The sequence below is a fragment of the Gallus gallus genome, chromosome 2 (assembly GCF_016699485.2).
Source record: "Gallus gallus isolate bGalGal1 chromosome 2, bGalGal1.mat.broiler.GRCg7b, whole genome shotgun sequence".
In the NCBI taxonomy this organism is placed as follows: Eukaryota; Metazoa; Chordata; class Aves; order Galliformes; family Phasianidae; genus Gallus; species Gallus gallus.
The window spans coordinates 106,986,631-107,013,908 of NC_052533.1; the positions used below are offsets into that span (position 1 = coordinate 106,986,631).

The 27,278-nt window shown below is 44.6% G+C and overlaps 1 protein-coding gene across 2 annotated transcripts in view; it reads left to right on the top strand.

The window, feature by feature from the left end:
* Positions 1 to 305: 305 nt before the first annotated feature.
* The window catches only part of DTNA (dystrobrevin alpha), a 220,355-nt gene continuing 193,382 nt past the window's right edge, over positions 306 to 27,278 (top strand). The window contains exon 1 of one of the 2 annotated variants that reach the window (XM_046937866.1): positions 306 to 902. The gene's annotated coding sequence lies outside the window, so the exon portion shown is untranslated. The remainder of the gene's footprint in view (positions 903 to 27,278) is intronic. The other variant, XM_015282622.4, reaches the window with a different exon arrangement.

The window sequence follows — 27,278 nt, forward strand, 5'->3', positions numbered from 1 at the left end:
CGCCGCCGCCGCGCCCCTGCCCCGCACCCACGACGTCATCCCCCCGCCCCCCGGTGCTGGCGGGCGCGCGGCCCCGAGGGGGGGCTCGGCGGCCGGGCAGCGGCGTCGCGGCGGCTTCGTCCTCGGCAAGGCGCCGGCGCAGAGGCTCCGCGCCGGCGCGGTAGGGCGGACGCGCATGCGCAGCGGGGGGGAGGGCGCGGCGGGCGGGCGGCGGGGCAGCTCCTGCGCTGACACCTGCAGCATGTGCCAGGAGCTGCAGCGGCAGCGGCCGCCTCTGCCTCTGCGCGGCGCGGCCGCCCCGCTCCGGCGCCGTGCGCGGCGGCGGCGGCGGAGCTCCCGCTCCCGGCCTCCCTCCCGCCCGGCGCCGCGTGCCGGCGGCGCGCCGTGACCTTACCGAGCGGCGCTACCTCGCAGGTACGGAGCGGCTCGCCCCGCCGGGCCGGCGGAGCGCGGGCGGCGGGGCGGCGCCTGTTGCCGCTCACCTGTGCGCGGCCGCGGGCTGTGAGCGCCGGGCTCCCTGCGAGGGGCTCCGGGCGCGGGGCTGCGGTGGGTGGGGGCGTGCGGGGCCGTGAGGCTCCGCTCGCCCTCGGGGCCGGGGGCAGCGGGGCTGCGCGGCCGCGGGCGCGTGTGTGCGGCCGTACGGACGCGCGTGTGGCATATACGTGTGCGTGCGGGAGGTGCGGGCGGCGGGCAGCTGCCCCGCGTCCCCGGCTCGCGGCCCGCCGTGCGGCCCCGCGGGCGGAGGGAGCGCCCCGTAACGCCCGCCGCGAAGTTGGGTGAGCGGCAGCGGCGCCCCGGGCAGCGCTCCCGCAGCCGGGCGTTACGTCGTGTCGGCGGCTGTGGGGACGGGCGAGCCCCGCGCTTACCTGCTGCCTCCGTTCCCCAGCGCGGGGGGCGTTTAGGTAAGGTTTAAAGCGCCGGAGGGGGGACGTGCCGCGCGATGAACCGCGGAGCGCGCCGGTGGCCCCGGAGGTGTGGAAAGGAGAGCTGGAGAAGTGTTGAAGCGGTGCCCCAAACTCGGTATTTCTGGGCTTTAAATACAGCTTCGCGTCGGAAGTTTGATAACTTTCTGTTCACTTCTAAACGCTGCTCTTCCCGTTCCCGTTGGTGTACCGGAGCAGTCGTACAGCAGTGAGGGGATAAAGGCTTGGAGGCTGTATTTTAACCCTGCCGTGACCGCAGAGCTGTTTCTTTAACTTATATCCCCTGTGTGGTGTAGCCTCTCTCACGTACCCACCGGCAGTGAGCGTGCTGGGCACCTATCTGCTGCTGGAGCGATGGCAGCTGGAGAGCAGTGGGTGCCGGGTAGTTGGGTTGTGGCGGCGTCTGGCTGCCCAAGAGTAAGTGAGCGTGAGACAAAAGGCAGTGCCACGTCTGCTGCCAGCTTGTCTTCCTATGGCTTCTCCAAGCAATACGCTGCTGACATGTGTTTGGGTTTTACCCTACTGTTGGTGCGCCAAGGCTCCCCTGTCGGTTCAAAGTTAATGCTTAATGCACCAAATTGGGCACCCGTGTGCTGTGGTCAGAGCAGGTGGGTGACTTATGCGTGTTGGGCATGGGATAAGTGCCTCCCACCGGTGTAATCGTTTCCACAGGCAGCCTTTGGAGTGCTGTTGTGAATGTGCACCAATGCCTCAGCTATGCCAGCTCAACGCTGGTGGACTCAGCTCTCTCTTGGAAGCCCCTCAGACCTCAACAGTGAAAGCAAAGTGTGTGGCTGTGATTGCTGTATGGCGGGGTAACCCGCTGGTTCTACAGTGGAAAACCAGGGAAAAAAAGCCCCACAGAGTACATCGTGGGAAGGCAGTGAATAGCAGTCTGTTAAGGTTTAGAGGAAGGTGAAGGATGGATTTTTTGTTTGTTTGTTTGGCTTTTGAAGACGTAATGCTGCCTTAATGATTTCCCTGATGTCTGCAGTTGTATGCTGTCACAGAGCAGAGAATAGCTGATCTCCTCCTATCCATTTTACCCAGCGTAAGTCTGTTCAGAGCAGCCTTTAATGCCCAGCACTGATCTAACTCTCGTGGCAGGCAAATGATCAGTTATAATTGCACTGAAATCAATGAATATATACTCACACGAAACCGAGAAGAAAAATGCTTTTGTGATGTTTTATATTTGTATAGCTGGAAGTCAGCGGTAGCTGCCACAAACACCGTGTGTCCTCTCAGACAAAGCAGTCGATACCACTCTTAGAGCTGCCCGGAAAGTTTCTTTCTCCAGTTTCAGCAGCTTTTGGTGAGGAAAGCACGAGTAGCTATCTTGGAACGAGAGCTATTCTGGGGAAACTTCTTGTTCCAGTGACTGATCTCCTCTTTCATTCTGTGGTCTTCATCTTAGCTTGCACATATACACGCTATTAGCAGTGGGCAAGGACTGTTCTCTTAAACAGGGACGCTTCCTTATGTCATCAGGTGTCGTAGAATCATAGGAGCACAAAGGTTGGAAAAGACCCACAGGATCATCCAGTCCAACCATTACAAGGTGTCACAAGGTTGTTTCCAATGACCATGTTTTAAACTGTTGTTCTTTACATCAGTTGTAGGCGTTCCTCTCTCGGCGTAACATCGCCTCCTGTTTACGCTTGGTTGTTATATTCCAGGTAGTTCTGCTGTGCAAATGGGGATTGTAGTTGAGGGGAGGCCTTACGTGGACTGTAGGACTTGTGCTTTCCCTGGAGAGAGGGGATTCTTGGGAATGTGGAGCCCCGGGGGCACAAAGCGGGTGTGATGGAGGGATGAGTCGGACCTCTGACTGTGACTTTGATGTGTTGTATTCGTGTTCTGGGTGTGCTGCGTTCATTGAGCACCTAGGCGAGCACCTAGCAAGTGAAAAACTCTCCGACATGGGATGCCTCTTCTTTCCAGAGCTTATCCTACTCCTTACTGAAGTGCAGAGCTGTTGGTTGCATTTCTAGGGGGAACTGCAGTGCATAAACTTGCCGAGGAAATCAGCTCTGCCAGGCAACACAGGTTCATTTCCTGCATTGTCTCCAATCCAATAGTAGTATGACCTCATACTTCTATTTTCACTTTCTGCATTGTAGATTTGCATCAGCATTTTTTAGAGTCTGAAAGTGGATCAGGAGTAGAGGAGTAGGAACAACGTTGCATCTTCATACATTCCAGTGTCTGCCCGCGCCAAATTACTTCTATGGGCGTTGCTGTGGACTGACGTCTTTGTTTCTGTTTCCAGAGGAAAACAATGTTATTGCTAAATTAAGGAAAATGAAGTTTCTTAGAGGCAGCAGCCTCGAATATGATGTTACACAGTGAGAGGAAAGACTGCTCGCTCAGCTGTTCTCAGGAGCAAAACAAAGCCTTATGTCAAAGGTGTCTTCAGTTCGGCACTTACTCTGAGCTTCCTTGAATGGTAATCGTTAATAACATCATCTTCTCAAGCTAACAGAGCATGAAAATTCCTTCATTTATAATCATTTAGGAGCATGCTTGAAATTCTGTCCACTGACACAAACAGCACCGGAGCTGTGCTTTTGCTGAAGACTGGTGGGGGGTTGGCGGGGGGTGGGCAGGCAGGTGGCAAAGGTGTGGAGTAACCATAATGGGCTGGAAGAGTATAATGCAGTGACTCTCACTCCTATTTCATTACAAAAGCCACTGGAGAGAGTATGTTGGAAAAAAATACATGAGGCTTTTGTCTGAAAAAGCGTAGCAGAACTGTATTGATCTGTATATTTTTATATCTCTTGAATGTAACCAGTCACCATTTTGTGACCACCACAGGCATTTGCACTCCTTTGGCGAGACAGCGTTAATGGCCTTGCAAAAATAAAAAGTGTTCTCAACAGTGCCTTCAATTTGGAAACTGATGCACGGGAAACATGTAGAAAGGGTGTGGCGATTCATGTTTAAATCCCCCCCCCAAATTCTGATTGAGCATAAACATTTGTTTTTAAGGTAGCAGGTACGCCTGTTGTATTCACTAAATGCATACATTCCAGAATGTCTCGGGCGGAGAATTAAAACCTGACACCAACGCGGAGTGTTTAGCAGTCTCAGCAGTTGAAATGAAGTGCAAAGCCACTTGCAAGAACTTGGAAGTGTCAATGGACTTTGTGTCCAGGAGTGGAGATCAACAAGCCTATGACCGGTTGCACTGGTGAAGAAAGTGATACTAAAACTAGGAAGCTCCAGAGGAAAAGAGCATCTGAAATGTAGAGATGCAGAGATCTAAGAAAAACTTTCAAATATACCTTGTTTGGGTTCAGTTACCGTGGAACTGGAACATGGTGAAGTTTCAAGCTGATAACGTGTCCCCTTGAAATCTACAGAAGCAGGGTTTTCCCCACTACGTAGGGTAACCATGGCTGAAATGTGTGGGGCCAGATCCTTTTCTCATTCATGATGACAAAAATCCAGACCTGGTGTATTTTGCTCCTCACAGTGAAGAGAAAGAGATCACAACAACTCTACTACCTATCTGCCGCAAATCTGCAGTTCCCGCTGGAGAGTATGCTTCTTCCATTGTGCTGTTCAAAACCGTTACTGTTAATTGTATGATGTCATCTCTTCCTGTATCCATTCTGTGTATGCTGACTCTATGAGAAGTACCACTGACAGTGCACGTGCTGGAGCATATGCTGCAAGGACCTGCAGCAGAGAAATCCTCACCTGCATCTCTTATCATGCAGAGGCTGCTTCTGTGTATGGATGCTCTGTGTAGCTAGAACGGCTTGTAAAGGGGAATTACAACTTAACAGAGATTACAACTTAACAGAATTCCACCCTATAATGTACAAAGTACAAAAATAAAGGCTCTTTTTTTTTTCAGTTAAATCCTCTACCAGAATGGTGCCAAGAAGCAAAGTAATCAAACGATTTTTTTTGTTGGTGGTGGTGTTTTTTAAATCTTCTTAGCTAGAAGACATGTCAGGAGAGCCAGGGGTGGAGAGCCGCAAAAATGAAGTAGAGGAATCATGTGGAATTTCTTCATGTAGCGGTCTGGATGTCTGTGCTTATTTTATTTACAATGAAATTCAGACTTCAGAAGCGCGCTTGGTTTTCTTCTTTTGTGATGCTGACAAACTCTGCCTTGGCTTTGTTGTCTAAAGAGGTAGCAGCAATTAAAATGTGATGTGACAGCGACTTCTATAAACTGTTTTTTGATGTAAGAATCATACCGTAAGATTTTTTTGACATGATGGAAATTAACAGGGGAAAGGAAGTCTTTCAGTGTTAGCCACAGCTTTCCAAAAGCTCAGCTGGAACTTCTTCCTGCTGGTCAACTCCACTCGCAATGGAGTGTGGGACTCAAGGCCCATCCAACGGGTGAAACTCCTCTATATAGAAGTTTGACGGTGTTGGTTTGAGTAAAAGGCCTCGGGCATTCCTGGGGAATGGAGCAGCTCCTGCTTTTGTGCCAAAATTTGCTAGTCGTACGTATGGGCAAATAGATCCAGTGAAAGCAATGAGACTATACTGAACAGTTGATCTTGGTTTATGCAGAAGAGTGGGGTTGGTTTGCACTTCACCTTGGCATCTCACGGAATGGGTGAGCTGCTTCCAGCAGCTTTGGCTACATCCAGAAGGAAGAGCCATGTTGAGCAGTTTGTGCATCTTGGTTGTGAGAAAATGGTCACCGGAGAAGGGGAAAAGTAAAAGATAATGCAACGTTTTCTGGAGTGTAAAAGATTAAAAACAGAAGTAAAACACAACTCACCTCTGTTTTCAAGTGATAAACTACAAGGAAAGAAAGCTCAGCTTCTACCAGAAACATAAGAGGGAAGTGTGGCAGCAACTCGGTAGTATGATCTGTCTGGGAAGATGTGAGCTGAGTTTAGGATCTGATGCATGTTGTTCTGATCTTGACCCTTGGTTCTTGGGTAGCTGTAGTTCCTCATGGGCGTCGGTACCCGCAGGAGCTGTCTTTGTAGGCCATTTGTTTGTGTCCTTATGCCTCGCAAAATTGTCCTGTATAACGGCAATTTGCATCTATTGAGTTTTCTCACAATTGCACTGTTGTACTTGATTGGTGCCAGAGTGAAAGTTAAATGATGGTTGGCCAGTGCTCAGCTGCAGGATCATTGTCCCCCCGTAATCGCTGCCATAGAGTAGGTCTTGATCACAGCCCGAAGCAGCAGTCAGCTCTCCTCTTTTCTTTCCTCCTTGAAACACTCTTTGCTTTGGCATGCGTGTCAATGAGCGTGGCCATGTGGCGTTCAACACAAACTCCAGCGAGGCGAGGCTCCCTGAAGAAAGCAGAGCTCTTGGCGGCCCACCAAAGCCCATCACGGCTTGACAGCTACGCTTTAATGAAACGGACCGACCAACTTCTCAGCAGGCAGTGTGCCAGCCTAACAGATGAGCCTGAATGTGGGCAGCCAGCAACGCAGATACATATGCGTAGATATAGATATTGTATGTACAGGCACAATAAATTGGGATCTTTTCAATTTGGAAAAAGATGTCCGAGTGGAAGACAGCTCTAAAACCAAGAGCCTTTAAAAATGTTCCTTTTGAGGAGGGGGTGTACTAGAGTTGCTCCGAGGAGGATCTGTGCTTTCCTTGTTACTCTCTGCTTGCTGTTTGGCAGATTATATAATAAACAAAGGAGGCTATTTAGTCTTTTGAATCCAGGCACCCTTGTTATTATAACCAAGAATGTGGAGAATGACGCTTTACTGCAGCGAATCCCTTTACAAACCTGCTTGAAGCTTGTTTCGGCTCAGATTCTACCAAGATGCTCACTACAGCTTGAGATCAGCGCAAATCTGTGCATTTCATGCTTTTCATTTTGAATTAATTACGGTATGCGATACTTTGCAGAGCGAGAGTTGCACAGAAATCAGTTACGGGACAGAATGCAACAAAACCTTCTCTGTAGGTACTAGCCTGAATGCTTCCAAAATCTGGGCATGCTTAGCTGGTGAGTAAATGCCAGGCCCCTTCCATGGATGGCAGTCAGCTGCCACAGGTGTGCAGGCTGAGTAGTCATTGCCCTGCATCAGTCCTTCGAAGAACTCAGTGTTAGTTGTGTCTCTGCAGAAGGACCATAGGAAAGCAAAGCGACTTGAACTTGTCTATGGAGAGATTGGATTGCAGATGCCTGTGTCTCTTGACACCTCAGCCTAATTTTATCATGCCAGAGAATTGCCTGGCCTTGCTGTTTCAGGTCACACAGGTACTTGGTTGAAAGTCCAGCTCACGTTAGGAAAGAGCAGTAGTGGATTGCAAGATGAATAGCATCGCATCCTCAGCTGGAAGCTCCTCTAAAAACTCTGACTGGTCAGTGGACACAGTTTTCCTTAAGCTCCACAGGGCAAACCAAGGATCTGTGATTTTGGGCAAAATCCATAACGAGCTCTGAAAGCAATTTACTTCCTTCAGAGCTGTCTTCATCATCCATATGGTTAGAAATTTATTGGATTTTTTTTTTTTTCACTCAGTATAAAAGTAGAGATTTAGCTTTATGATTCGAGGACTCTCGCATTAGACAGATGAGCAGAAGTTCTGGGGGTAAGAAATCCCTTTCAGTTTAACCTGGAGGCATGACAACTGCTTGTTTGACTCCCAGGTGAAGCAGCGCAGTAGCTGCCTTCTGTATCTGGCTACGGGGCACTGCAAGTTTGGTGGTTTGTAAGCCAGCAGTGCAGATAGGTCTGTAGGGCCATCTGGCCCAACAGAGGGGACCGGGCTTTTGGTGGGGGCTGATCCCCCCGGCAAGACTGCGATGGGAACGTTTTGAAGAAGGGGCATAATGAGGTAATTTCTTAGGATCTAGCTTTCAGAAGACAAAGCTTCTTGCAGTAGAAGTGCTGTGGTATACCTAGTACACAGTCATAGAATCATAGAATGGTTTGGGTTGGAAGGACCTTTAAGATCATTTAGTTCCAACCTCCTGCTATAGGCAGGGACACCTCCCTCTAGACCGGGTTGCTCAAAGCCCCATCCAGCCTGGCCTTGAATGCTTCCAGGGAGGGGGCATTCACAGCCTCTCTGGGCAGTCTGTTCCAGTGTCTCACCACCTTCACAGTAAAGAATTTATGCCTGATATCTAGTCTAAATCTGCCCTTTTCCAGTTTAAAACCATTTCCCCTTGTCCTGTCGCTATCTGCCCTTATGAAAAGTCCCTCCTCAGCTTTCCTGTAGGCCCCCTTCAGGCACTGGAAGGCCGCTATAAGGTCGCCTCAGAGCCTTCTCTTCTCCAGGCTGAAGAGCCCCCCCCTCTGGACCTGCTCCAGCAGCTCCATGTCCTTCTTATGTTGGGCGCTCCAGGACAGAATTAATACAGAATCAAAGAATCATAGGGGTTGGAAGGGATCACATTTACCATTCCCTTTCCACACAGGCTAGGGTGAACATAGCCTTTAAATCTCATGTGATTTTTATCAGTTTTCTTATCACCTGCACTCAGCTGCTTCTGATGGGACTTCACAAAAGACTCCGGTGTTGTCCTGCAAAGGACTGGGAAAGGGCAAAGGCAAAGAAGAGCTGGATGGAGGAGGACTGTGAAAAGTGGTAGGTTGGATGGAGAAAAGTTAGGTGTGAAAGGAGGAGGAAAACAAGGCAAAAGCAAAAGGTAGAAGGAAAGAAGAAAGCAATAGAAAGGAAAACAATAGAAAGGAAAGAGAGAGAAGAAGAAAAAGAAAAAAAAAAAAAAAGCAACCCAAAACAGATAATCAGATGAAAAATATTTCAATAATTATTGAAAATTAGCACGTGCTCCAACATGGTTCTTTTTCTCCATACCTGACAGAGCAGGACTCATCTTGCAATGGCTTCTCTGGGGCTACTTGCATGAGAAAGACGCTTGAGAAGACCTTTACAGGGCGAAGACCGCTATGCTAAGAGTAGCAGGGTCAAGCTGTATCTGTTTATGCCAGCAGATAGTAGGACGCTGATTTCCTTTTCATCACTGAGCCTGCTGAGGTAGGAATATACTTGTCCTCAGTTAAGTGCTGGCAGTGGGAAGAGGCCAGTGAGTTGCTGCATGTTTCAAGTCTGCAGACAGGCATGTTGAAAGTTGAACTGATCGTACCCTGCTCTGTGTAACCTTCTGCAATGAAAGGTGATACATACTGTCAAATACCATCATATTAGAGTTATTATTTCTGTGGTTCCCGTTGCTCCAGACAGCTACAGAAGATTTAAAAGCAATCAGCATTCGTGAAGGTGTCATCAGTCTGCTGTAAAAGACACTTCACTAATTTTTGCTTAACCCCTGTTTGAAGTAGTCATATGAGACTGATGTTATTATGGACGACTGCGTGAAAGTTGTTTGCACTGTAAAAGATAAATGTTGTACAAGGTTGATAACTTAAATGCAGCTCGTTAGTTCATTTCTCTGCACCATGGGCTAGGCTGTCCTCCTAGAACGTACATTTTGAAGGGTATATTACATGTGATAGAGTATTTGTCCCCCTGTAATGCTCTCCTACGTTTCCAAAAGGAATGTTGCATTTCTTATGTCCTGGAAACCCCGTATTATGATTGCTGTTTGCATTTACACTAAGGTGTTTCTTATCTTCCTTTTAAAAGTAAGCTACTAGAAAGATAATTATTCCTTTGCAATTTGTGACTTTTTTTTTCCTTCTTCTTTCAATACATGAAGGCATGTGGTGGGGCATAATGACACTTTTGATTTGTTGTGAGCAGTCAGATTTCTGATGGTGTGCCTGACTATCAGATCAAATGGCCACAGCTTCTTAACCATAAGTTCTATTCCATATAATTAATGTAATGTTAGTGGCCTTAGTGAGGCAGCGGGCTACATTACAGTGACTGCGATGCGTGGAAACCTACCGTGTCTTTCTCTCACAAAAAGGCTCTGCCTGTGCTGTAGATCCTATGAAGAATTTTTAGAGATACTTGAAAGGATAAACCACTGTATAAATTCATGAAGTTCAAAGAGAAAATACCACTCGGGATAAAAAAAAAAAAAAAAAAAAATGGGAGCTTAGCCCAGCAGCAGCTTAACCATAAGTGACAGATCTAGTGCTAAGTCCTGCACCATCAATGCAAATGCCTGTGGGGTTCGCCACGTAGCCAAATGGAAGGACCAGAAGAAGGACTTTGAGAACACTGACCTCAGAGGAGCAGGGAGGGAGGGCACCCTTTTGCTGGTAAGTGATGCAGGTTCTCTGGGCAAGGTACAAACTGGGAAGATTTAGGATGAGTACAACTAGACCTGTCTTCTGTCTTGTATTTCCTGTGAAAATGGCTTTTAGAGGCATGAATATGTATTTGTCTGTAGTACTGTGCAAATATTATGCCAGAAATGAAGCTGGGAACTACATGAGTTGGCAGCACTGTTATTGTAACGTAGGGACACCAGGTCTGAAAGATACCTTTGAGGACTGAGGGTCGCTAAGTCTCATTAGATGTGAGGGTACTTCCCTCTGTGCTGTATAATGACATGAACATTGGATCAAAGTTGATCAGCTTCAAGCCATGAGGGCAGCCCAAAGTTCAGCAACAAGTCTGGTTTAGAGGTGACACTTCCTTCTGTCATCTCTGTACGTATCCTGGACCCAAGTGCTTTTATTTCTCACCATCCCATGCCCTCCTAGCTCTACAGAGGAACATTCCATAGACTCAGCCCAGCCACTCCTGATGCTGGCCTCCCTTTTTCTCCCCCAGCACAGGGATGCTCCCTCCTGTACAACTTCAAGCTCTGCCTGTCTGCCCACGGAGCTTGGATTGAAGGAGCCCTCCTGTCTCAGCCATTGCTGCATATTGGCCATACATGCAAATGATCTCTGTAAATAATTTGCACTATTCGTCCCACAGAACAGCAAAACCTTGATGGCTGTGGCAGACTGCTGTTGCATTATGAGATGTGTGGGGACAGCTTTAACAGCTGCCCAGGGAAGGGACACAGCAGCATCTCAGAGCTGCATTGGTACTGGACGCTGTTCCAGTGCTTACCGCCTTTATTTCAGACAGCATCAACATTTGGAAGGTAGGAAGTTATGTTGTGTCCAGAACACCTGGCTGTTAAGTGAGATATGAACGTGCAGCGGTGAGTGCTCTCCTTGAAAATATGTGTGAGGCAGCAGTCACTGCTAAGGCATGCAGGCTTGTTGGGGGCTGTGTTGTGGCCTCTGGGCCTTTGTTGGCTACCATAGGCATAGAAGTGGCTCGCATGGCTTTTGGACCCCCCCCCCCCCCCTCTGTTCTGAAGTTAGAGTATAGATTGAAGGTACTCCCTTTTTCCCCATGGTTTTGGTTTTAAGGAGGCTGGAGCCGTGTATTCTAAGCAGTTGTGGGAGCTTTAGTGACAGCTGTTTTGCTGGAAAGCCTGTATCTGTCAGTGCCTGTAACATGATTTGATGTAATCCTTTGGATTTCCTCATGCCTAAAAAAGCTGCAGAGTCTTTCTTGCCTACCAAAACACATTTAACAGCTGAGATTTTAGCAGTGAATATTTCTAAAGTCTACCATTTTGCATATACTCTGCTTGATGGTCTACTATTTATGTATTTTTAATACACCTCTCACTTTAGTCTAAACAGCCAGTTAGGGATGTAGCTTTGGAAAATATGAAAATTTAGGGGGAAAAAAAGGAGCAGAAGTAAAAGATCACTAGCAGAAACCTTACTAGTCTCATTTCCTCTATACTGTTTGCTGCTCAAAACTGAGCAAAAATATTTAAAAACCCGAGTTGTCTCTTCTGACAGACTTTATGCCTATGAGTCAATCTCATCTTGCTACTCAGCTGCTGAGATTTGTCCTTGAAACCCAAATTTCCCATACTTCACTGATATGCATTTAGCAAGACCTTGAGATTATGCAATAGAGGGAGAGATGAAAGCTGCTGCCAAGCATGCCAGCTGGGCCTGGTTGTCTGGAGCTGATCAGAAGCTGTCAGTCCACGTGCGGCTCTCCTGCAGGTTAAGAACAGTGGCACTACTGCCCCGGCTGTTGGGAAAGGCAGACTTGGCCAGCACAGAGCAGGGTGCAGGGCTGACATTCCTATGACATTGGCAAGAGAGTTGTCACTGTTGTCACGTTTTGTTTGCCCAGAAGGCTTTGCTTTTATTTCAGGCAGAGATAATTGAAAGGAAGCTGTTATACTGGTGCTGTAGGTCTTGTGCTACGCTGACCCTTTGAAAATGCAAGGATGGAAAGCGGCGGTAATGGCACCTGATTATAAGACAGCCAAAGTCCAGGGCAATTGAACCTTCTTTTTTTTTTCCAAAGGGACTTGCTATGGCCCTGCTTAGCAGAGAGAAGAACACAGTGAACATCGTGCCACTGGTGCTATGATTTACACCCCAATTAGTTGATATCGACACATTTATCTTTGATAAGCTACGGACAGATAAACTCAATTCATCACATCCAAACTGATCTGATCCAAAACTGTCAGCATCCATTGGGATGATTCTCATGTGGCTCCGGGAGGTAGAGAAAAGTGTGTTTGGTTTTCACGGTGGCATTTTTAGTGTTCCTTTGTTTGCTTTTCTTTTTATCAACTTCTTTCACTGAATTGACAGCAAGTGTTGGCTGTTGCAGTTAGCTCTTCGTGGATCTGTCTACATTGAAGGACTGGCTACAGGATACTGAGCCAGTTTATGTTTTTTCTGGTGGACTTGGAATGCAGTAATCGAGAATGTGTTGCTTTGTTCACAAAGCCCCAAACCAAAAGAAGAGGTGTTCCTTTTGACACTTTGTCTTTGGCAGGCGCGTAAGAGTGAAGCTCCCTCTTGCCAAATGCTTGGCTAAATCTATAGAATCTTTTAACCAGGGGTCAAAAATTCATTGTGAGTATTTTTTTTATGTTTTACTTCATAATTCTGCCTGTGTATGTCTAGAACTTAATGCGGTTCCTCACCAGTCAGTAGAGCAATTTCTGAAATGTTATTAAATGTTATTTAAATGGAAGCGTCAACATACACTCATATGCAGTCCTCAAGTATAAAACCATTTGTTAGAATACATTACGTCATTACACGAGCAGTTAGGTTGAAATCTTAGAGCATTCAGAGGACCTTTACTGTTTTTTAATGAGAAAATCCTCCCTTGTTTTGAAAGAGCTGACTGATGAGACTTTGTTTTGGAAAATGGCAGCATCTTGCATGCTATGCTTGAATCATCAGTGTTGTTAGATAGCGAGGTGTTTAAGTGGTTTTTGATATATCAGGCTCTGCTCCATGCTGTCTGTGCATCTGTATTAACTGTTTTCTTAATTATTGTGTTTTTCTACTTGGCAAAGTCTCAGCAAAAGCACCTACAGCAGTTGCTCCTAAAAATGCAGCGTTTGTAAATGGTAACTTGTACTGTTACTCTCAGAATCGTAGAATCACAAGGTTGGAAAGGATCTACAAGATCATCTAGTCCAACCATCCTCCCATCACTGTTGCTACTACAAGCCACTAAGCCATATCTCGTAGCTCCTCATCCAGACGCCTCTTGAGCACTGCCAGGGACGGTGACTCCACCACCTCCCTGGGCAGGCCATTGCAGCGCCTGACCACTCTCTGAGAGAAAATGTCTTTCCTTATATCAAATCTAAACCTCCCCTGGTGCAACGTGTGGCCATTTCCTCGGGTCCTGTTTGTCGCCTGGGAGAAGAGGCCAAACCCCTCCTCATCACAGCCTCCCTTCAGGAAGTTGTAGAGTGCAGTGAGGTCTCCCCTGAACCTCCTCTTCTCCAGACTGAGCAATCCCAGCTCCCTCAGCCGCTCCTCATAAGACTTGTTTATTCTGTTGTTTATTCTGTATTTATTCTATGTTTAAACTCTATTTTTAAATCTCCCTTTTAAACAAGAAAATGCATGGAACACCTATCAAGAAGTACAGCAGAGCGCTACCACAGTCCAGGAGGCCTTACAACAGAAATCAAAGCGTCATCTATGTCTCTTCGTGCAAAAGAACTGTGTAACACACAGCCTAAGCAGCAGAGGTGTAGCTTCATCAATTCATGTTGTTCCACTGAACTTCTTAAAGGATCCGCTCTGAGTCTGAGCGTGTTCCCTGTGAAGCTACTCACTGTGAAGAACCCAGCACGAACAGCTGGGGCAGGATCAAACTACACATGCATCAGAGAAGGGAAGTAAATGCCTGAATATACAAATACACACGTGTGCAAAAGCAAGATGACTGAATTTCTTAACGTTTTGGAAAGTGAGGTGGAAAGAGATGATGGTAGTACAAAAAAACCCACATCACTAATCAATTTCCAGGAAGCTTATGAGATTGCTCTGTATCACAGAAAATAACTAGAAGGTGAAAGTACTAAGAGCACGCATTGAGGTGATGAGAGGCCCTTTCAAATGGAGTGGAATTGTGGAATCCACGTCTGCATGAATCCTTGTTTCAGGAAGGGGGAATATTTACAGTGTTGGGAATTGTTCTTTTCATCTTGGTGATTTGGCTGAGATTGAACTTGTTTCCCACTTGTAATATGAGTAATATTCAGGCATCTCTTCTCTCACTGCTGGACTTCAAGTCCTAAAGAGGTGTGAGTTTACTGTTTTATTTACCAACCAAGTGGAATTGTCTCCTTTGATATTTACCTGCTGCATCTCTGAGCGCATTGGCCACCATTGCATGTAATGATTTGGTTTTGTCAGATTTAGACCTATATAATAACAGTGTCAAATAACAAATGTTTCTGTCAATTCCCTTTCTGTTTCAACTGTTTCAGCATAAGTAGAAACAAATGACATCTTGGAGGCTTTGAGAGCAGATAGTGGTGACTTCCAATGGCAATCTCTGCATACGGTCCTAACTGCTTTAGCATGAGTCAAATGCCAAGTTAACCCCTGGATATTGAGAGAAGGCTTCTCTGCCTGAAAAATAATTTGTGACTTTGCATATTTAGACCCATGTTTCATCCACTTATTTCCTCTTTTCTCAGCACTTCAGATGATGAAAAATAGCTGGCGAATCTTTTTTGCTTGTTTGTTTTTAAGTACTCTTTTGAACTGACGAGACGTGAAATCCTTGGACCAAAGGACAGCATTTGTTAGTAGGTTATAAGTGTCTGAAAGTAGAAATGCCAAATGTGTTTACCTCAGCCATGATTTCACTGGCATAATAAGATTTTTTTGCTTTTCTGCAGGACTTCAAGATTATGTTAGCTTACTTTGAGCTAAAGCCAGATTTGGGATTTGGTTGTAGAACATGCAAGAAGCGATTTGTGGCTGTAGAAAGTCTCTTCGTTTCCCTTTTTATGAGAGAATACTGGCTGGGTTGGGAGCAAGGAACACAATCCCAACTGGGGGTGCTGGTGGCCGTCCTGTCTGCACCCTGTGCGGCTCCTGAGGAACCCAGCAGTAATTCTGTTCCGCTTCCCGCGGGCCTGTGCTTTCCTTCCAGGTCCTTTGGCGTTCATCACCACTGGAGCTAATGGTGACCAAACGTGCCTGAAGTCAATGAGCACGCTTCCACATGATGCCATGCTGTTGTTAAGCCCCTGCTAGCAACCTTCAGTAATTGCAGCGGTAGCACTCATCAGCTTGTACAGCCTGTACTGAAGGTCACCCACCCCTATGGTATGAGCGCCTAAGTAAGCCCTTGTGTTCCCCTCCGTGGGAGCATCCACAATGGCTGGAGCTTAACTACTATCATTTGATGATTCATTTGCAGTGCTTATTTTCTAAAAATTGCATAGCCTGTTCTCAAAAGCAAAGCAAAGAAAAAAGCAGCTGTTATGAAAAGAGAGGAAGAAAAACTCCACATAGAAAACACAAGGGCTTTAAAGAACCAAACCCACATTATTAGGGTAGGAAAAAAACAACAATTTGCCACATCTTATCTTTGGAAAAGATCAAAAATAGAGTTATATTCTACACAATTAACAGAAACACTTGCGAGTCTTAAGAACATATGGATTTGGATTCGGTCCTGCCTGGCATTTCTTACTGTAGTGAGTTTCATAGAAAACAGGATAAGGAATTTTACCCTGTTTTGGAAAGATATGCTATTATTTTCAGTACTAGTGAATTTGAGGCATGTCATATGGGCACCAAAGTAAACACACTGCTTTTTAAGTGTAGGAAGCATCATTACTGACCGGTCCAAATGTTGCTGTTGTATCACTGAATATGCAGACCGACTTTGTTGTGCTTTCTTTTATTGTAGCATAGTTGATACAGGAATTGATTCAAAAAGCAGAGCATTGGTATACCTGAAAAAAAAAAATAAATTCTCAGTGCTGCATAATGCTTTGCATTATACTGACCAGCAAAAAACTATAGCTGAAACTGAAGCTTCCCATTAAGGAATTTCTTAAAATTTGTGGTAGGAATTCATAATAGAAATGAAATATTTTAACATCTCCAAATTCATTGTTTTCTTTCACCTCACTCTGAACTTAATTTTTTTTTTCTGCCTGAAAAAGAACTACTCTTCCTCCCCCTCATATCTCCCAGTAAGCCTGCTCAGTCCAGAGATACATCTGTCTCGATGTGTCAGAAGCATGCAGCCTCTGTACCCGGTGGGGAGCTTGTGTTTAGTGCTGAGAAGATGCACTGCTCCAAAGCAGCCCTGTGGTTCACTCGACAAGGCACCAAAATTAGAAGTCCAGAGTGGTGCTTCAGATAACACAGCTTATCCCAATACAAAACACCGTCTGCTCGGAATGTGATATATTTTCCTGTGTGAATCAAACCTGGCTTTTAGTGCAGTACTTTATTTGGATTTCGATGATGAAAGATTTCTGTTTTCAGTCTTGGATACAGCGCTTCCTTGGAGAACTCCATCTGTTCTATTTGGTTCTGCTGACCAACTCTCTTCTGAGGCTCTCCTATTCATGACTTTTACCTGTGCATATCTTTGTTGTGAAGGATTCTCTCCTGAGATGTGCTCCTTGTTGTTACATGCAGGGAAGCGTGGAACCAGTCTCAATTGTCTCAAGGTGGAAGAAAGGCATCACGATGAGCTGATAAATGTTCTTGCAGACTAATGCAAGAAAATTGGGTTTCAGGTCCTGACTGACTTGGAGCCCAGAGAAACAAAAAGCACTGTCTGTGTATGTGTAGGTAAGGGAATAACCCACAGGATGAGTCATGAATGCAGCATTACTAATGACCCTACCCACACCACAGCTGCAGAACCTTCCTGCAAGGCAGAATCAGCTACAGACCTCCCCCAGATGCCAAGCAGATCTCATCAATACCCTGCAGAGCTGATGATCTCGGACAGGCTTTCAGAGCTGCCCCCAGCTTCTAGCTGAGCTGCCTCTGTGGGGACTCCCCAGAAAGATCTGCTCACTTGCCTTGGCCTCGCATCTTGCTCCTTGAAATCCCCCAGTACCACGGCTTTCTTTCACCTTAATGTCAGGAAGCTGCAACAGGGAGTCTTGCTAAATGAGTGAACGCATGCAAATAAATGTAAAGCACGGAGAGTGTGGTGATTTCTGCAATCTTCATAGTGTGGCTATAGGCCTATTAGCATTTTCTTTGATGGAATGGCTTTCTTTTGATGTAGGACATTGTATATATATATTTTTAATGACCTTTGTGAGGAAAAAAAAAGAGGTGGAAACAGTGCAGTGTTGTTTCTGGAATGGGCTAAAAATCGTTTTGCTGCTCTTGTTAAACAAGGAATGTTTCTTCCAGGGCAACACAATAGGAGCTGAAAGTGGGATGAGAGGAATTTAGATCCAGAAAAGAGCATGTAGAAAGCCAGGATTAAAGAAAGCAGAAGAGCTAAATTACAGCCAAAGTTGTCTGATACTGATATACTGAAAGCTTTGGATGGCTGGAAAATGTTTGGAAGGGCTTCATAGAAGGAATCTGTGGATTTTTCTTTTTGAATTGAGATCTGTCATTCTTTTTTTTTTTTCTTTCGATTTTGCTCCTCTGGTTTGCTACTGTCGCTGTTGCTCATGTATTAAAATTAACCTCTTTTCCTAAGAATCCTGGTACTTTCTGTTTGCAAACCTATTCCCATGTACTGCTGTCTTTTTAAGCCACGAGTTCTCTTGCAGTAGAACCAGGGTAAGAGTTTGCTGTGCCGTCACTGCTCTCCCACTGCTACGGGATGATCATCCTTCTGAACTGGAAGTGTGTGACCCTTTTTGAGAGTTGGTTCTTGTGAACAGTTGAAGTGAGAGATGCTTCTCAGCACTGCTGAGTCTATTACAGAAAACGTGTTTGTTATTTAACAAAACTCACTTGTGTCTGTGGGCTTTAGAATGCCTTTCTTATGATCACTCCTACCATGCTGAAGTTTCTATGGTGTCAGGTGCTGTTGCCTGCCTTGAGTTGTAAGAAGAATGGTGCTCCTGGTTCCAGTGCAAGCATGGCCAAACAAATGGGCCAGTTTTATGAGCAAAAGTAATGGATTTTCAGTTGGGGTATAACAGATAGAGGCAATTTACATCAATGAGTGCTTACTGATATTTTCATGCTTTTGTTGAAGAAATTATAGCATAAATTTATTCCTTCCTCCTCTTCTAGCTTGTATATCTGAAAACAGGAATCACTTTGGTTTTCAAGGATCACTGGATACTCACGGAGCATCTAAACCCAAAAAAGTGATAATCATATTTTAGAAGGCAAGCGAAAATCACTGCTAACTGTTCCTGTGAGTTGTGTTGTGAATGGCATAGTTTGAATTGCAGAGAATTGTTGTAGAAGTGTGTTTAGAAAACATTCAAGGAAAGAGTTGAAAACAGGCTTAGTGAACCGATGTGTTAGGTTTCATTCTGCCTTTATCCTTAGCAAAAAGTCTGTCTGATTAATGACATTCTTCAGCATTTGACAAAAAGGGAGACTCCTGTGACTTCCACGCTTTGCCGAGGCTGGATTAGGAGTCAGGGAACAGGGAGAGCTGCTGCGCATGGGCAGAACAGCGTGGAAGAGCTTGCACTAAACTTGACCCATATCAGTGCTGCCAATCTGTCATTATTCACAAACACGAGAGACGTCACATGGCTGGCCCTGCACCCAGCGTTGCTCCAGAAAATGCTAAAGGCTGGCTTAATGGAGAGACTTAATGAAGGGATTGATTATTTCGGTATTTCCTCCCTTGCCTCCAAGTCTGCTTCATTCTTGGCTGAGAGGGTTTCGCCTTTCAGACCCTGCCGTGAGGGCAGCATTTGCCTGTGCTCCGCTGGGATGAGCTCACATCGTGAGTACAGCAGCGAAACTGAAGCATGCATGAGATTTGTAAATGTAATGAAGGGGGGTAAGGCACGTTTGAAGATCGTGTTCTGTCCCATGTACTGGCCTTTGCTAGTAGAATTCTTAGCGACTGAAAACACAACAGGTACACTGAAAGGGTATACTGACAGACATATTTTAGAACAATGTTTTAAGTTCCCTTTGAACTGCTTTTTCATTGACGACATCTGTGAGAATGTATAGTTATCGTTATCCTTTCAACTATACTTAACTATAATAACGGCTGTTTACAAGGGTAGATAGCGATAGGACAAGGGGGAATGGTCTTAAACTGAGACAGGGGAGGTTTAGGTTGGATATTAGGAGGAAGTTTTTCGCCCAGAGGGTGGTGACACCCTGGAACAGGTTGCCCAAGGAGGTTGTGGATGCCCCATCCCTGGAGGCATTCAAGGCCAGGCTGGATGTGGCTCTGGGCAGCCTGGTCTGGTGGTTGACAACCCTGTACATAGCAGGGGGGTTGAAACTCGATGATCATTGTGGTCCTTTTCAACCCAGGCCCTTCTATGATAATATGATAATAATGAGAATAGTAGAAATATGCTCTTCAAGAATGGATAGATGTGAGCAGGACCAGCAATCTATGGCAGCACTAACCTTATGCAAAGAGCTGTGATGTGAAACCCAGTGGAAATTTTGCTGTGCGTGAAGCTCATTGAGTGTGTGTCATCCTGCCTGGCTCAGAGCCTGGGATAAACACCTCTACCTTCTTCTGGGACACATAAAGTGGCTTTGAGAAAAGCTTTTCCTAAGCCTCTTCAGGTGAAAATCTAATACCAAATCATTTCTGCTGCGCTTTATTAGAGATGCTTGCAACTGAATTGCTATAGATTGCCTTTTAAATCTGATCTCGCATTTTAAAAGTTGCGACGGGAAAATGTCAGTGATATACGTCCAGCTCTCTGTCAGATGTGAAGGAAAACACAGTTTATCGGTGACCTGCTAACAGCAGAGAAGCCACTGACTGTTCGCAGCCTAAAGGCCTTGATCTTACAGTCGCTTAAGAGCTGCATGCCCATACTAACATCAGTAACTGCACGGAGTACATCAGACACGCTAGTAGGAAGAGCTGAGACATCATCAGGTCCTGCTCTGGCAAAAGAAGTAACGGGGCATTTAGATTTCATAGGAGGCATTCAGCTTCTTGCAAAAATGGAAACAGTTCATATAGTTTTCATTAACAAGTATTTTCTGACAGTTGTCATGCTTAGAGTTTTGTAAGCTGTGCTATGCACAGTGTTAAGAAGTGTCCTCTGGCTGGTCGTCTCCCAAGACAGGTAGTTAAAGAAAACCTGAATTCCCTATGCTATGATTTTTTGTTTTACTTAGATGAAAGAGCTTGGTTCACTTTGACCGCTTTCCCTAAGCCAGAAGTCGCTGTGTTCTGGGACTTGGAAGACTTTGAATGATGAATTGGTGTCTGCTGACCAAAATGCTTTGCAGGTCCTCTAATGGATTTTATTTCTAAATGTTATTAAAATGCATTTTTTGAAATATAAATACATTTTCACAGTAGCACTATCCTAATTCGAATGACCTTTCTTTGGTAGTGTCAAAATAAATCCATTGCATTTATTTACTTTGCTCTTCCAGTGATAGTATGGGTAAAATAAGTGTATGGGTATATGGGTATATGGGTATAGTAGTATATGGGTAAAATAGTAAGTGTAAAATAAAAGAGGTGGGTGGGATTCGGATCAAGGTAAGTTATTATTTCAGACCTACCTGGCTAAACTACTACCCCTGTTGGCATTGGGGTCGATTTCCACCCGAGTCTTAAGTGGGTAAACCTCCTTGGCTTGGCAGTGATTTTCCTGCTACTTCAGTTTTCTTCTGCTATTGTGAGAGCATGAGAAGGAAAAGAATGTTATTTAATTACTAGATTCTGGTATGTGTTTTGCCGTGAGAAGGAAAAATGAGTATTTATGATTTACCCTGTACTGCATCCACTGTGATTCCTATCTAGCTGGGCATCACTATCTAGCTGGATTCTTTCCCTTAGTTACTCTCCAAAAGTATTGAACTCCTACTCAAAAAATGAAATGTTTTTTTTTTCTGTCCTATGCCTTTGTACAGAGAATGAATTAAACTCAAGTAGGACACAGTGGAACCTTTGACCAGAAATTTGTATCTCTGCTTACCCGTAAAGCGCTTAGCTCATAAATTAGTTCCAGTACGTTCTCTTAGCTAAGGACATTCTGTCCCAACACCACCAGCGTGCATACTGTAATGAAACAGGTATTGCTGTTACTGTTTCGGGGAGAGGGGATCATGAGTAAAGTGTCCTTACACGATGTTTCTGTAGAGTTTAGGCAGACTCTTCAATCACATGCATATTTATGTTTTATTGCATATGGAAAGTTGGTTCCTCCAACCATTTCCATGTGAGAGCTACATTACCATCCATGCATAGGAGCTTCGGTGTCAAGCCACAGCCACGCTTGCATGAATCATAGCTGTTAGAAAGAAAGACTTATTAGTCATCTACTTCATTGCCCTTCCTATATAGAATTATTCTATATTGTGCTGTACATTTACTGCTTTTATGCTAGTCTAATTTTAAATTATTGAAGAAATGGGGCTCCCACTGCTTCCCTTGGGAAAATGTTCCAAAGCATAATAGATCTACTGTCAAAAATACACTCATTTGCTCATATTCATTTTTCCTTTATTAACTTTTTCATTCCACCAACTTCTGTCTTCTCTGCATTTGCCTGTGATGTCGCTTAGAATGATGAGCTTCGAACCCTGTGAATATCTGTTTGCTTTCAGCTCCTATATGTGCATGTAAAAGGGTCCAAATTAACCCGTCCAGGCTTGTAAATTTGGTTTGTATTTAGGAGGAGTAAGCCAATAAGATTGTGAATGTTAGTTGGTTCATTTTGGAGCAATACACCTTTGCAACAGTGTCAGAAGTGACCGATTACAAACAATGGCTTAAAGTTTCATGCCAGCTGAAAGTTAATTTCTTAGGCCACTTTTTGCAGAGGGGCTGCTCTGTGTGAATGGAAGCACGCAGTGTATGTAGAACCTTTGTGGATGTCGATTTTGCCTTGAATTTCCATGTTTATCTAGAGCATTCATAGAATGTATCAGACAGATGGAGAACTTACAGTTTCCCAACTGCGGTGTGCTTGTGTGAGTTCCCATAGTCCTTATCAGCTGCCCTGTTATTTCTGCCCTGATATGGTTGAAGGGCATTCATTGATCATCACAGTCATGTGGGCTAAGGCTGTAGTTTCAAATATGCCTTTCTGCTTTGCATTCCGGTGAACGTCATTAGTTCAGGGAAAGGACAGCAGCTTAGTACAGGATCTGTCAGAAACCTTCAGACGTTCTCATTTGACTGGACTTTAAATCTATTTTCAATGTATATCAGGTTTGCCTTAGTTGGATTCTGAGTGCAGGTATATAATCTGACTTAAACTGTGCAGCTTTACAGCATTACTGTAAATATGTGTGTACTTAATTGGCCCTGCTCCACAGTCCAGTTGAGCAAGTCTTATTTTCCTCTTTCTGCTTTGAAATTTGCCATTATGAGTTTTCTTTCAAACCTTAGATCCTACAAACTACTGCCAGGTGGCTTGCATGCTTCTATAGCATCCGTCTTGCTTTTCCTCCCTCTTGGTCTTGGCCAAGCCTGCTTTGCACTGACCTTGTTCCAGCTGCTAGCGCCCTTACTGCTGAAATGCCTCTACAGTCCCATGTTGCGGGGCTCTCTTCTACTTTGGACAAAGACTCAGCCATGATGTCCTAGCCCTGGAAGTGAGCTCTGTTCTGAAAGTTGTAGAGTTTGCCAGTTTTATTCTAGATCTGTAATGCTTTTCCCAGTAAGTGACAGTACTTCCCTAGAAAACACTTCAATAGAACTCAGTGATTTTGAAAAGGGAGTGTTTTTAACCGAGGTTAAATGTAGGCAAGAACATAAATAGAATTTGATTTCACAGAATACGTTCCGTAGACAAAGCATCTGCTTTGTGTAGGACAAAATAAATGCGTGCAGTGCAGAGAATGAGGTTGCAAACATGACTGTACCCTTTGCTCAGTGTCTCCTGCTTTTCCTGGAAACATTTGCATCTTAGGTAGATGGATTGTCAGACCATTGACGTTAATGAGAAAACTCCACATGACATCTGCTGTGGTTTCTGTGCGTTCCATGTTCCTTTCTGAATACCCAGGAAACCCACGTGAGGGAGGCAAGACAAAAAAAGGTCACACATTGTGCAGTTTAGCAAAAGCAGGCATCCAAACTTGTTTGGACTTTGCCAGTTTACTTGCAAAAGTTGGGTAATAAAGGGAAGAGGCACTCTTCTGAGCTAACAAGTCTTAATGCACTTTTTTAGCTCCTTTTCAGGAGCCAGCGTGCAATTTTATTCCATACAGTGGACTAAAATGAAAGTCAAATGTGAATCAGTCTTTTAGGTTTTGTCCCAATATTTCTGCTAATTGGCATTGCTAAGGTGACAGTGCATATGTTACAAAAGCTGCAATCAAATGTTCAGTGTCTGAAGAGTCTTTTCCATAGCTTAGCTGCCTAGGCTCTTTACCCGGGATATGATCTTATTGTCACTGGATGATCGTACTGCCCCTTTTGTTAACTAGAACTGGTTTTTAAAGGTAATTGTTCTTTTAAGATGTGAATACAATCTTAAGACTTCACCTAATAACGTTGACCGTGCAAAAAAGCACGGAATGGCATTAGCGTTGTTTTATTTACTATAACTGACCATGCATAAAAATGTGTAAGAAATTAAACTCTAACAAATGAGACCCCTCGGCAAGGGATAGATTTGAATTAAGTGCCTTTAAAAATACTAGATAGGAAGCAGCTACTGTGCATGGAAAGCAAATGTTAGTGCAGAGCAAATACATTTTCTAAGGCATTGTAATAGGTATGCTTGTTGCGTTGACCCTCGCTTTTGGAATTGTATCAGCTGAAGTAAGAAGCAGGAATTGGCTTTGCAGATCAAAATGGAAGCCTAGCAGTAACAAGTAACCTTGCAGAGAGCAGGCAGGGCTAAGGCTTGCATTCAGCATAAATCCTGCCGTACACTATCACCCGTTCGGTATGTTGTGTGTTTTCTAATGTAGGTCTACTTAGGTATGCAAAACTTTTATATGAATTTGTCTTCGATTGTATGCTGTATAAAGAGTGACCTTGCAACTTTGTGTTGGCAGATGAAAGGTTTTTGCTGGGTCCTGTTTAGTAACTCAGAGAAAACAGCAGAAAGTCAATACATGCCTGTAAGAGTGTACAGGGCTGAGGTTTCTAGCCATGGCGTGTAGCTCTCATGTTTTGATGTCATCTCTTCACCCTTGGGCAGATCCTGTGGAGGATTCAGATTTGTGACCTTCCAGCAGTAAGAAGTGAAGGTACGGAGCAATGACAGCACTGGACACACAGGGGAAAGGTTCTGATTGAGAGCAGCAGTTGTAAAAGCATATTTGTCTGCAATCTAAGGTAGAGGATAGTTCAAGGAAAAAAAATTGCTTTGAGTTTGTCCCAAATGTTCTTGGACCATTGCAGAACAAACAGCTCAGTGGAACAGTAACGCCCCTTTCCAAGCTGAGTGCGTTCAGAAAAGCAGGCCTCTTAGCAAAGGGAGAAATCCATTCTGTCACATAATCATAATGTGTCACATTCTTGGACAGAGAAAGCATTTTGTTATCTACTCACCTTTCTAAGCTTCTGTGAGTTTAGAGTAGTTTTCTAGGTTCTTGCCAGTGGGGTAACATGCAAGCTGTTGATAGTTGTGTGGCAATGTAGGGACCAAAGATACAGAGCCTGGCAAAGTATTTTCATTTGACCATTTGGTTATTTTATGTTCAGATAGCCCATTAAGTGTGTGTGACTCCTTCTGCTAGTACTTCTGACATGTCATAAACGCGGTGACCCCCAACAAAAGAGGTTAATAGCTTTCTTGTCCTGATGCTGTTGGTCCAACAGAGACGTAAAACAGAGCACTGAAGGGGTGGATTTGCAGTGCTCTTTGGCTTGTTCAAAATATAATTTTTATAAATGGCAGCTAAGAAGGTTGTGGGATACAGGATACAAATAGAACTGCACTTGCTGTCTTCTTTATCTTTCGAGTGAATGGTACATATGTTCTTGTGAAGGGGACTGTATTTAATCACATAAAAAGTGTTTTCCGGAGTAACTTAAGGGCAAGTAAATATTTATTAGTAGTGCAGAATCGTAGCAAACCACGGCAGAGTTTTACTGAGAAATGACCTTATACTTAATGGCTATCTTATAAATGTGAACTATAATAATCTACCTTTAAAATACGCGTCAGTGACTGTCATCACTCTGTAGTAAAGGCTGCTAGAGAGGAAGACGTGCAGCAGGCTGAAGAGAATGCTCCTGGGACCTGACAATTAACACATCCTGAGCACACAGCTCCCACAACAGTGCTTACTCTGCATGTGACAGAAGCATTAGGAAAACTTGTATCGTTCCATGTTTTTCTTGCCAATAACAAAAGTCACGGTAGCTGCAGTTTAATTTATGTATGCAGTAGATGGAGAAGCTCTAGGCATTCGTGCATAAAACTATGGGAAGTAAAGTAACTGGTTTTCCTACCCTTAGCATGATATTTTTCAGGGATGGCCACCTCTGCTGTGTGACAAAGACTGAGCAGATCACTGAAGGTTAGGAGAGACCGAACAGCTCTCAGCTGGAGTCAGCTACTGCTGCCAGTGCTTTGTGCTGAGGACTCGTGACCTGCCAGGTCCCAGGGTCCTCTCCTCCGGCCTGCTCCTGGGTCTTTATGTGACAGCCTCTGTGCAGCTGGCAGAGATCTCTGCTGAGCAGCATGTGAAAGACTGCAGCAAAGTGCCCCTGGGTAGCTCCTTTGCACATTCATGGTCTTCAGTGCAGCAGAGGGCCTTTGTGCTGAATTTGTGAACCAAGGTGAATCTCACTTCACCAATAAATCTGCTAGAACCGATGGAAATGGCACATGTGCATTTATTATAGGATTTACTGCCAGTATTCCGTGAGTGGTCCATTGAGAAATCTCTTAAATACCAGCAGGCAAATATATTCTTAAGTATAAAACCTTCATGCTAAGCAAAAAGAAAAAATCCTATCTGCATTGTCCCTTTCCCTGTTTTCTTATCCCTATTTGCCTGCATCTTCAATCTAAAATAAGCAGGTGAGTATATTTTTTGTTCATTTTCGAAATACAGCAGCTAGTACAGCGTCATGCATCTTAAAGAAGACCAACTGAGGAGTCTTATTAGCTGAGCAGTACCTATATATCACAGACAATTTTTTTTCCTTCTTCTTGCATCACAGAAAAAATTGCTTAAAACAAAATCACTGCACAGAAATGTGAGCGTGGCATCTTTAGTCTGTACTTCTTTAAGGTCGGACTAATGCTTGCAGTTTTGGAGGGATCTGATTAATTCCTACTGTTTTTCAAAAACTCTCTTTGTAGCAGATGGACATCAGCAGTAGAAGTTACCATGTGCTGTTTCACTGGTCCCTTTGTGGCCTGAGATACAGGCTTCACCACATCTTCTGTGGTAGGGAAGGAGAGGGAGAAGTTGTGCTTATAGGTACTGCTGTCCACCCGTGGGACAGTCCAAATTTAGGATAACAACCTGCATTAGGTTTACAGTGAAGCTGAGGTACGCTGAGGAGCCTTGTATAGAAAATGGCTCCCTGCAGCAAGCGTGTCAGAAGAGCATGACCACGAAAAGGGCTGCTAGAGGCCAAAGCAGACCCAGCCATGTGGAACCGGGGCTGTGAGGACAGGTGGGTTGTGGCATTTGTCCCACAGTGACTTCCCTCACAGTAAACCTTTTCCCAAGGTAGAAACTGGTAGAAGGATCCCAAGCAGAGCTACAGCCACCCTCCCTTTGCAGGATATACTGTTGGAGGGGAGGAGCCAACCTGATGTCATTACAGTTCTGTTGGACTGCCCTGTTAAATGTGATGCCTTATTGCTATTTTTAATCAAATTTTAATTTTTTGTGAGAATGGAGGTGATAAAGCAGATTGTTTCCATGCTTCATTCACACACCTAAAGGGAAAAAGTGCAAGGGAGTTTCAAACTGTAATTCTCATGGGACACAGCCACAAGAATTTTCATATTTGGATTTACTATGCACATATGTATAGTATATATTTACAATATGCACATATTTGGATTACTATGAAAAGATTATGTTTGCTAGG